This window comes from Chinchilla lanigera, unplaced genomic scaffold (genome assembly GCF_000276665.1).
Source record: "Chinchilla lanigera isolate Chin_1 unplaced genomic scaffold, ChiLan1.0 scaffold00071, whole genome shotgun sequence".
NCBI lineage: Eukaryota > Metazoa > Chordata > Mammalia > Rodentia > Chinchillidae > Chinchilla > Chinchilla lanigera.
In genome coordinates this window covers 1,355,301-1,367,867 of record NW_004955472.1, presented here as the reverse complement: position 1 = coordinate 1,367,867, position 12,567 = coordinate 1,355,301, and positions in this window count along the sequence as shown.

The window sequence follows — 12,567 nt, the reverse complement described above, 5'->3', positions numbered from 1 at the left end:
TAGTTTTACTTGCTACTGAGCTACATCCCCAGCTCTTTAAAAATATTTTTATCATACGTTTGTATCACATGTTTACATTCATCTGAGGGAATACCGTAGGTGCGTGTACTTAGCATACCCTGGTGCTTTGTTCCTTACCCTTTCGTCATTCTCCTCCCTCTTCCCATCTCTAGCACCTTCCCTCGTTTTGTTTCTTTTTTTCTTAGTTCATGTTGTGACACACAATGATCACATTCACTGTGGGTAACTGATATGCATACATGACATGTACCAAATCCTTTTACTTCCTTTCCCTTCCCGGACTCTCTCCTTACACATTTAGTTCTCTTTTCACTTGCAGAAGATCACTCTCCCTGTTTCCATTTATCAGTCCTTTATTTTGCCCTTTATTTACTTCAGGTTTCTCACATGAGAGAAATCATACAGTATTTAAGTTTGTGTGTCTGATTTACTTCACTTAACGTGTTTTTAAGGTGCATCCATTTTCCTATAAATGTCTCAGATTTATCATTCTTTATAGCTGTGTAGTATTCCATTATGTGTAGACACCACATTTTCTTTATCCATTCATCTTTTGATGCATGTATAGGCTGCTTCCAAGATTTAGCTATCAAGAATTGTGCTGCTATAGACAGAGGTGTACATGTGTCACCATAATATGATGTCTTTAACAATTTTGGGAAGATGCCTAGAAGGGGAACAGGTGGGTGAAACGGGATTTCTATTTTTGGTTTTTTGAGAATTTTTTATACTGACTTCCCTAGTGGCTGTTCTAGATCACATTTCAGTCAGCAGTGTAGGCGTGTTTCCTTCCTACTGCTCCCTTGCCAGATTTGCTATTTGGTTTCTTGATGACTGACTACCGTGCTTTCTGGAGTGAGATGGAGCTTCAGTGCTGTTTTGGTGTGCATTTCTCTAAAGGCCATTGAGGTTGAGCAACTTTTTCATGTATTCATTAGCCATTTGTATTTCTTCTTCTAAAAAGTGTTTATTCATTTTAGTTTCCCATTTTTTGATTGACGGGGGAGTCTAATTTTTTTAGCGTTAAAAATATATTCTAGATATTAGTTCTCACTAATTAGATATTAGTGTAGCTGGCAAAATTTCTTTCCCATTCTGTAAATTTTATTTCCTTTGCTATGCTTTCCTTTTAATTTAATATAATCCCATTTATTGACTCTTGCTGTTATTTCTTTTGCAATTCTGTTCACAAAGTCCTTGCCTACATACGTCTTCAAGAGTTTTACCTATTTTATCTTCCAGTAGATTAAGTGTTTCTGTTTTAATATTTAGATCTTTGATCCATTTTGGTTTTAGTTTAATACATGGTCCATATTAAATTTTATGTATGTGTATAGTTAGCTTTCCCAGCACCATTTGCTAAAAGAAGCCACCTTTCCTCCAGTGTATGTTTTTGTCTCCTTTGTCAAAGATCAGGTGGCTGAACATGTCCCTGTTGTGTTCCACTGACCCACATGTCTGTTTTTGTGCCAGTACCACACTTTTTTTTAATCACTGTAGCTTTGTAATATAACTTTAAGTCCAGGACTATAATGCCTCCTGCTTTGAATGAATGGACTTATCGGATATCTAGAGTATTCTAACCTACTACAACACAATACACATTCTCCTCAGTAGTACATGTAAATTTACCCACAATAGACCACATCCTAGACCACAGAGCCTGTTTACATAAATACAAAAGAATCAAAATCACTTCATACTTGGTATACTATCAGACCACTGTGCAATGAAAGTGGAAATCAATCACAAAAGAAACTACAGAAAATATATAGACGTCTGGAAACTTCATAAACACTCCTGAAGAATCAATGGATCACAGAAGAAATCAAGGAAGAAATTAAATAATGTCTGGAATCAAATAATAATCCCGGTACAATACACCAGAACCTATGGGACATGATGAAAACTGTCCAAAGAAGGAGACTTATTACGCTCAATGCTCACATTAGAAAGACAGAGCAACCTCAAATGAATAACCTAATCATGAAGCTCAAGATACTCGAAAAACAACAACCCAAACCAAACCTACTTTAAGGAGGGAAATCACAAAGGTCAGCATGGAAACTAATGAAATTGGGACTAAAGAAAGAATACTGAGTCACCAAATTGAAGAGCTAGTTCTTTGAAAGAATAAACAAAATACCATAGACAAGCCATTAGCCAAACTTACTAAAAGAGAAGTCTCACATCAATGCAATTAGAAATTAAAAAGGCAAAATCACAACTGACACTGCCAAATCTAGAAGATAGTTAGTAACCACTATGAAAAATAGTATGTCAACAAACTGGAAAATCTTGAAGAAGTGGAAAGATTCCTATGTACACACAAATTACCAAAACTGAACCAAGAAGACATAAAAATTCTGAACAATCCAATAACAAGCTATGAACTTGAGGCAGTAATAAAAAGCTTACTAATTAAGAGAAACCCAGGACCTGATGGACTCACTCCTGAACCCTACGAGACCTTTAAGGAGATTATAACATCAACACTCCTGAAACTCTTTCATGAAATAGAAAGGGAAGGAATGCTTCCATACATTTCTGGAAGCTAGCATCACTCTGATCCCCAAACCAGAGAAAGACCCAACTGAAAAAGAAAACTACAGGTTAATCTCCTTAATGAACACAGACGCTTGACTTCTTTTTTTCCTGTACATATCCTTTTTCTTTTCTTGTCTGATTCCACTGGCTAGTGTTTCCAGTACTATGTTGAACAGGAGTGGTTATAGAGGACATCCTTATTTTTTCCCTGATTTTAAAGGAAAATCTTTCTGTTTTTTCCATTTAATATGGTATCTTCTATTGGTTTGTTATAAATAACTTTTATCAGATTTATAAGGCCCTTTTATACTTATTTCTTCAGGGTTTTAGTTATGATGAGTGCCGGATTTTGTCACAAGCCTTTTCTGGATCTATTGATATTATTATGTGGTGTCTTCATGTTGTCTTAGTCCAATTATTTACAAAGATGAGAGGGTTGTTCCTGCTCTTGACTCTGGAAGAGGCTGGAAGTCCAAGGACACAGCTGCAGCGCCTGAGAAGGCAGTCATGATGTGGAAGAATGTAACGGGCCATGGGGTGAGTGCAGGACAGCAGAACACCATGGGAGTGGGGGACTCCCTTTGTAAGGATTTACTTACACCGTCACCTTTATGACTTAGAGCTAAAATATCCCCTCCCAAATTTCATATGCTCGGAAGTGGGGCTTTTCAAAGGCAAATGGATCATGAGGCGCTCTGATTTCCTCAGTGGACTCATCCAGTGATGAGAACATAATGTGATGGCCTTGCTGGGCAGTAGTGGAAATTTCCTAATTGAAAGGCACGGACTAGGCCTAAGCGGAGGGAGTGGGGCACAGGTGCAAGGTGCTGTGCAGTATGTCCAGTCTCTGGGTCCTTTCTGGGCTCTTCCTCTTCTTCCTGGCTGCCGTAAGGTGAGCAGCTTTCCTCTCCATGTGCTTCTGCCTCATCCCAGGACCACAGCAATGGTACCGGCTGATCATGGGCTGAAGCCTCTGAAACCAAGAGTGGAAGTAAAACTTTTCCTCTTTAAGTTGTTTATCTCAGGTTTTCTTTGTCACAGTGATGGAAAGATGAGGAACACAGTCACAAGTCCAGTCCTGGGGCAACGGGGTTAGGTCCCGCTGAATCCTCTAGTAACTCCCTGAAGGTCGCACTTCCCAACACTGCTGCAGTGGGAATAAAATTGTAACATGAGTTTTGGAGGAGACAAACCATATTTAAACCACAGCAACCACAGACTGGGTAATTTATAAATAATAGAAATGTATTTCTCAGTTCTGAAGGCTGGGAAGCCCAAGATCCGGCACCAGTGGGGTTGGTGATCAGTAAGAACTGCCTTTTCTGCTTTCAAGATGGCACCTAATTGCTCTGTCCTCTGGAGAGGAAGAATGCTGTGCTTTCACTTGGGGACAGAAGGGCAAAAAAGGATCAGTTGTCTCTGAAGCCTTACTAACCCATTCACGAGGGTGGAGCCTCTTACGACTCCCACAGAGGGGACTAAGTTTCAACACATGAATTTTGTAGCAGACACATTCAAACCAGGACCTCTATCAGTGTTTGATATATTTGAGATGATTCAAGTATGAATTTGTATAAAATTTGAAATACACCTTTTTCCTTTTAACAGTTTACATAACTGAAGACTGTCCTAAGAATGTAGAGCTGAAAGAGAATAGGTTTGTTGTTCTAAACTACTAAGTTGTGGTAATTTATTATAGCGGGAATAGAACTCATACACACCCCTGTTTCAAATACAGAGCTCCTGAGCCTATAGTCTTCCATCAGTCTCTTACAGGCTCAGGTCACCATCCTCCCTACCTTTTATTGCACCGTTTTATCCTTCTGCCTTAATAAAAGTTTCTTCCTGTTACTTCATCTTCCTATGTGAGAAGGATTTCTCTCTTGTCATAGATTCCCTTCTTAAGAGGCACTCAGCATTTCCCTTTGCTGGGCCTATGTTAGTAGAACTGCTGGAGGGAAACATGACTTCGTACTGAGAACATGGCTCGACAGAATGTAGAGGAAAAACATTATAAATACTAAAATCATTACCTTAATTTCTGCCTCCACTACAAGGTGAAAGTTCTAAGCATGCTGAGATTCCTTCGTTTTCTTTCAGATTTTTATCTCCAATGTCTAGTGCAGGGCTTGTCATCCAAGAAACAATTATGAAAAAAAAATGAGGCAATGAGATGAACAAAGCAGTGACGGATGAGCAAGTTATTCTATTGTCATGGGGGTCCACTAGAGGGTTTTGAGCTGAGGACTGGAGCAATCAGCTTTGCAGTTATCCAATATCTTTAACCTGTCAAATCACCATAAACAGTAGTCAGTATTATCCCAAGCAATGGCTGTTAGATTCACTAGCAGGTATACATCCCACAGTGAACGAATATACTACTGGAAATATTCAGTCCATAAACAGCTTCTTACGACAAGCTGCGGCACTTTTGAGAAGTTTAAACTGCCCATAACATTGTCTCTGGTTTCATTCTCTTCAACTCTGGGATCCTTTTGTCAGTCGAGCTAGTTAACCATAGGGCCTTTTCAGAGAATTGCAGCTGGGATTTGGATACAGAACCCACTCTGCTATGATATTTGCATCTGATTCTAAATTTGTCTCTAAAATTACAAGTTTCACACTCCTACATTTCTGTTACAGCATTGTAAACATAAGGACTAACATTTTAGTCTTCTTTGCAAGTGAAAGGAACATTTCCACATACAAAGAGAAGAAAAAGAGTTGGTCACCATCCTAAACCGTTTGAGGGCTTGATCTAGGTCTGCAGTTTAAGCTCTCGGCCTCTGCGAGGAATCACTCTCCGTGCAGGTTTCTCCACGTAGCACTGCTGCCACAGCCTGTGCCCCGGGCTGTCCCGGTGAGGAGAACAGAAGGAGCCCGAAATCTGACACACCACTCGGGAGTGACCTCCTGAAGTGGCTGACTCTTTCTGGTTCCTGTTTACCCTTCCAAGGTTTCCCACAGAAGGGCAGGCTGCATCTGGGGTCCTGTGGGGCCAGTGTTCAGAGCAAAGAGTTGGGGGCAGGGCTGGGGATTTAGCTCAGCGGCAAAAGCGCCTGCCTGGCAAGCGCAAGGTCGTGAGTTCAGTTCCTGGTACCGGAGAAAAACCAAAAAAAAAAAAAAAAAAGAGTTGGGGACTTTGTGGCTGGGGCTCACCTCCAGAGCGGAATCAAGAGACAAGTCAGGAAAGGGCCTAGAATGAAGAAAAAGAGCCGCAAGTGCATTTTCTTAAAGACCAGGAACATTTACTTCTGGTATTTCTGACGATTTCTAGTAATTGTAGGATTATTACTCGTATTTTATGGAACCTTGCTGCCAGGACACTGATAATTTAAGCAGGACAAAGAAGCTAACAGAGGGTTCAGATACGATCTGGGACATGAGCAACTGTTCAGATGACCTTGTCGGCACTTTTTCAATTTCATAATTCCAGTGCTAACCTTACCAAAAAAGCTCGTAAACTTGCTTCGGTATCTGGAGGGTCAGAACTAAACTGGGAGCCCTCTCTAAGCAAGAACTCAGCCTGGCACAGAGACGGCGAACCTTTTAGAGCTTTCAGCGGTACAAGTAGCCTGCTGCGGCACGCGTACCACAGGTTTGCCACCTCTGGCGTAGGAGAACATTGGTGGAAGCTGGAAAAGAAGGCAAACTCTCAGCCTGAGGGACTCCAAATTAACCGTCTCAAGGTTACCTTTGGCTTTGATCTCAACCCAAAAGCGAAACCCTAAAAGAAAAATAAAATGTAGGAGTCTGTGCTGTTGGCGTTAGGGCCACTATTTCTCTAGAAATCATTTGAGGGTCAGAGGTCATGGAGAAAACCTTGGAGTCGCTTCTAGCTGTAGAACCTTCTCACCGGCCTTCGGTGCCTCGTATGTCCCACGATGATCCTGCTTTAGTCTACTCACTTTTTTCTCTTTTCTCAGCCCCGGTAATATTTCTTCTGTCTTAGTGTGTTGGGACTGTTGTAACAAAATATTTTAGACTCGTTAATTTAAAAATGAAAATTTATTGCTCTTAGTTCTGGAGACTGGGCAACTGGAGATTAAGGGGGCAGCATATTTGGTGGCTGACAAGGGCTGCTCTGCTTAGGGATTTGTTGCTGCTGCCTTCACTGGCAGAAGGTGCCCACAAGCTCCCCTGGGTCTTTTATGTAAGGGTAATAATTCGCTTCACAAGCGCTGAGCCCCAATGCCCTAATTATCTCCCAAAGGTCTCACCTCTCAATATCACCACACGGGGGATTGAGTTTAAACCCATAAACTTTGATAGGACACAAATATTCAGCCCGTAGGACTCTCCCCATGCCCCACTAGCTCCTGGTTTCAAAGCTGACCATAGATTTAGGAAGGTCAGCCTGCCTTTATGCACCACTCTGTCCCGCTGTTGCCATCCTGTTGAGCCGGCTGCAACCTCATACCATGCCAGAAAGTCAGGAAATGGACGGAGCCCATTTTCCCCAAAGTTCAGGAAACAGACTATTTTCCTCATTCTGGGGTAGCAGGACTGTCGAGAACTTCAAGGATGGAAAAGATGTTGGGTATTGTTGTGGGCAACTGAGTTACATAGAAATGTTATTGGCAGTCAGATAGGGCTAAGCCCTCAAAGGCGCCCGTGAGGAAGACGAGATACCTTACAACGTGGGAGAGACAGACACCTCCAGGGGCGGGCCAGACCTCAAGACAAAAGATGAAACAAATGCACCTGCATATCTCCCTATGCACGGACATCAGGCATTGCTATTCTGAGTAGGTCTCTATCACCTTGAGAAAGCCAGGAAGAGTCACTAACTCAATCCCTAGAGGAAAAGCCCCTGTTGTGTAGTCACGTCGGCTTGCTACGTGACTCGCTTCCCCATTTCATCTCGATTTAATCAATTTTACTTGAGCAATTATACTTCTAATCTAATTGGCTGACCATAGTTTTGTCCCCCCTCATGCCCACCTTATGATTTTCCATGTTTCCCACCATGGACTTGCCTCACCTTGTGGATTTGCTCTATAAAGTCCCAAGAAAAAGCAGGTTCCTTGGCAACCCACTCGGGTCCCCTTCTGTCTCTCTCTCAGACAGAAACTTTCCCCCAATAAATATATCCTGCTCTTAACCTCCATTGTTCCTGAAACTCATTCTTTGATTTTTGAGAACACGAACTCATCCCAGATATCTAGCAGGTTGGGAGTTTCTTTCCCCTGTATCAGAGATTATTTTCCTTATCCTAGGGTAGCAGAATGGTTGAGAGCTTCAAGGATGGAAAAAGATGTTGGGTATGACAAGTGATTTCTTCCAGCCCTGGAGCTCTGCAGGAGATAAATGGGCAGGCTTCGGTAACCGTCTTTCTCTAGGAACCAACTGCTTAGAATTCCAGGGAAAAGGGTTATCATAATTGTCTTTTACTTAATTTTACCCATAGTAGCAGTAGCTTAAGCTAGCTACTATTGAATTTCACACAGATTAAGTGTATGACACAAAATAGATGCTCCGTGTATCCTGAATACACTATGCTCAAATATATGTGAAAGAGATTTAAAAGGAGTATGAGCAGTGAAATTATGGATTTTGTCCCTCTTTTTCAAAATTTCAGTATGGTGATATTACATTAATTGTAAAATAAAATGTTTTTTTCAAATGTTTCATATATTAAAAGTATATTGTGTTTTGGAATTATTGTAAGATCTGGCAATTCCCCTTTTGGGTATATACCCAAAAGAACTAAAGCAAGGTCTTGAAGAGATTTGCACATCCTGTTCCTAATAGCATTATTCAAAATAGTTCAAACATGTGAACCACCTAAATGTCCATCATTAGGTGAGCAGGTAAGCAAAACATGGTATATTCAGATAATAAAATACTATTCAACTTTACAAAGGAAGGGTATTCTGCAATCTGCCACATTAGCGATGAACCTTAAGACATTATTATGCTAAGTGAAATAAACCAGTCACAAAATGGCAAATATATGAGTCCCATTATGTGAGCATAATCATAGAGACAAAAATACAGTGGTGGGTGCCAGGGGCCGGGGAAAAGGAAGGGTGAGGAGCTATTTTTCAGTGGGCACAGATCATTTTTGTAAGATGAGTTCTGGAGGTGGCTGGTGGCGATGACTGCAATGGTGTCAATGTACTTAATTCCAGCTGGGTGTGACGTTGCGTGCCTATAATCCCAGTACTCTGAGAGGCTCAGACAGGAGGGTGACCAGATTGAGGCCAACTTGGGCAACTTAGCAACTTAGTAAGACCCTGTCTCTAGGGGGAAAAAAATGTATGTGTTTGCGGGGCTGGGAATGTAGCTCAATGTGAAAGGCCCTGAGTTCAATCCCCAGTACCACCACCACTACCGCCACCACCACCACCAGAAAAATAAAAGTACTTAATTCCCCTAAACTATATTCTTAAGAATGGTTAAATGGCACATTTTAGGTTGTGTGTATTTTAAAATTTAAAAAAACATTGAGGAAGCTTAGAACAGTTAGTTGTTTTATTCTGTTTCGTTTCTATAACAAGATATCAGAGGCTAAGTAACTTATTTTAAAAAGTTTATTTAACTCGTAGTTCTAGAAGCTAGAGCATGGTGCTGGTATCCGCTGGGCATCTGGTTAAAGTCTTCTTGCTGAATGATAACATGGCAGAGGGCGTCTCATGGCAAGACTGCCAGAGACAGCTTGCTTTTATAGTAGCCGTTCCTGTGATAAGCCTTTAATTCACGAATGGATTAAAACATTCACGAAGGCAGAGCCTTAAGGACATAATCATTTTCTAAAGGACCCACCTCCAAAGGTGTAAGTTTGCATGAATTTGTGGAATATGTTTCCAACACATGAAGTTTGGGGGACACATTCACACTATAACATCAATATGACATCTTTTCAGTTTAACAAAGCACTGCATCACCTTTATGAGTTATTCTTCACCATGAAGTTACAGGGTAGGATAATGTTCAACTTCTCATTATTTGGGTTCTCAAAATTCACAGCGAGTAGAAGAGCTGCAGCGAGGGTCTGATACCCTCAGTCCTGTTCTGTGGTCAGAGCAGTTTAGATTCTCTCAGAAGATGAACACACATACACATACTACTGTCGCCATGTCCAAGGCTGTGATGGGGAGAGTTAGTAAGTGGCTACAAAATCCTTTGTAAATACAGAATATAGTATAGACATTCAAAATATCTATAATAACAGTAATTAATTTTCCTAATTATGACCTCTATTCCCTGTGTGCCGCTGTCTCTCAAAATTCACTTGGGAGTTAAATCATCCCCATCGATAAGGGGCGACCTTCCTCTTTTATAGACCCCAGTGGGAAGCTGGGTTTCACCCCTTCACTGCTCAGAGACTTCCTCCTCCCTGTCTCAGGTGAGCAGTGAAGGCTGAACACTGACATTTACAGGAAAAAGAAAAACAGGAAAAAAAGTGGTCCAGCTGAGCTTTTGACTTCTGTGCCTCTCATCCATAGCCAATGTAGGCTCAGTGGAAGCAGCTTGTGCCTCCCTTCCCCAGTTTTCATTATGAAATACTCTGTGGCTGGGGATATAGCTCCGTGGCAGAGTACATTCTTAGCATATGTGAAGCCCTGGGATCAATAATCAGTGCAAAAATGAAACAAAACAACCCATAAAGCAAAGTTAACCTCAAACCAACAAACACCAAAAAATCACTCTGCCTTCTTAGATCTGATGGGACGTTTGTTTAGCCATTACTTAGTTCTGTTGCTAGTATCTGAGGGAACTTGACCTAGGACTGGTTCTTTCTTTCTGGCTAGCATCTGTAAAAGTTCAAATTCCTCTTGGTCTCAGGAATTTTGGCTTAACATGAATCAAAAATTTTCAGTACCCCTGAAAGAGTGCTACTGGTGACGTATTAAATACCATGGGGACAGAGGACAAATATCTTTGCCCTTACTGTTACTTATTAAAAACATGATTTATGTTTTCTTCTGAGGCACTCAGTGACTTAAAAATGGTTTTTGTTAAAAACACAAAAACCGAACAAATAACAGTGACTCTTCACTCGAGCCTATAGAAGCCCAATAGGCCATGAAAAGCTGAACCAAGTCAGACCTTCATTTGTGTATCCTTGTTTCCTTAAAGCTTTGGCTGAATCACTTCTCAGCTCTGCATATAGGTACAGTACACAATCGTTTAGAGAGTGTCTGTCTAAAAGTTGGCTAAAGAAAGTTGATTGGTCCTTAAGTTACATAACTTCATCCCCCTTCAAGACTGAGGACATCAAGATAGGACTTCTAGGGCTATTCCACTATCCCCAGAAGTCTTCATCCTAAGCTGAAGGTCACCTTGGATTACAAGCAGAGCCTCACAAGACTGAAATTGCCCTAAACAAAAATAATCACTTCATGGAGACCAAATTGCTACCTCAACAAAAGGATTCCTGGAGCCATTTTACAAAAGCAGAACTGAGATAATGATCAAAAAGACTCCACCTAACCCCAGAAAACCTACAAAAATGGGGCTGGTTCTTTTGTGAATGGACCGGTCTGATGCATCCCCATGCAAACCCATGTTTCAGTTTTAATTTCTGTTATCACTGAGGCAGTGACCCATGACAGGTGGTGACTGGGATGAAAAGAGAAGCACACAAATAAATGCAAGACACCAAATATGCACCGTCGCTGTTCTTACTGATGCCTTAGAAACAGCATCGGAGCACCCGTGCAGACCTCTCCCTCACTAGCGCCTGGTATTTCAGCAAGGTGCTGCTGTCATGTAAATGCAGGGCCCATGCCTGTCCCTGCAGCACAAGCAAGAGAGAGAGGAACTGCAGGAGACCACCACAGCTGCACTGTGACTTTTAAAAAAGGTTTGCAGCAAATTCTGCGAAGTTTTATATTCTTGAAAACTAGGGATAACAGATACAACAACAAGGCAAAGTGGACAAAAGGGGCTTCCTCACGATTATAAAGCAGCCTTATAATAGTTAATTGCTAGTTTCTGATTACAATAGAGACACCCACGATGACCTTTAGACACCCAGCCTTGGAAAGCATGGGAGGGAGACAAGAGGATGAGATGGAGCGACATACTGGAAAGGTATGCCCAAGCTTCCAAGAGTCCTCAGAAGAGGGACCACTGTCATCCCTGCAAGGCAGCCCTGCCGTCATATACTTTAAAAATTAATTAAATTTATTGGTACATTTTAGGAATACGTAATGATTACATTCATTATAGGAATTTGCACGTGAAATAACTGCATTCCTTTTTTCCCATTCCCCTATCTTCCATTGCTCTTCCCCTCCCTATTTACAAAAGCATCGTTCCCATGGTTTCCTTTTCTCATCATTTATTTCTTTTTCCTTCCTTCCTTTCTCCCTCCCATCCCTAATTCCCCTTCTCATTTGGACATTTTCTTCCTAGTTCACAATATCTATTACACATTTTGGTCCTTATTCACATGTTCAGTTTCTCACACTGGAGAAACAATGCAGTGTGTACATGCGTGTCCAATTTATTTCACTAGGAGTATGGCCTTAAGGTGCATTTAGCTGAAAATGTCTCAAACTTATCTTCCCTCATGGAAGAGTAGTACTCCATTCTATAAAAAACCACACTTTCTTTATCCATTCACCAGTTGATGGGCATTTAGGCTGTTTCCAAGATTTAGCTACTACAGATAGTGCCACTATAAAAAAGCATGTTCATATATCGCTGTGGTAGGATGGTTTTCATTCTTTTGGGAAGATATCAGGAAGAGGAATAGCTGGGTAGAATGGAACCTCTTGTCCTAGTTTTTGAGGAATTTTCACACTGACTTCCACAGTAGTTGCACCAGTCTACACTCCCACCAACAAGGGAGAAGCGTTCCTTTTCCCCCACAACCCTACCAGCATTTGTTATTGGTGGATTTCTTGATAATACTCATTCTTTCTGGGGTGAGATGGAATCTCAGTGTTGTTTTAATTGGTATTTCTCAAATGACCAAGGATGTTGTACATTTTTCCTATATTTATTTGCTGTTTCTGCTTCTTCCTCTGAGACGTGTCTATTTAT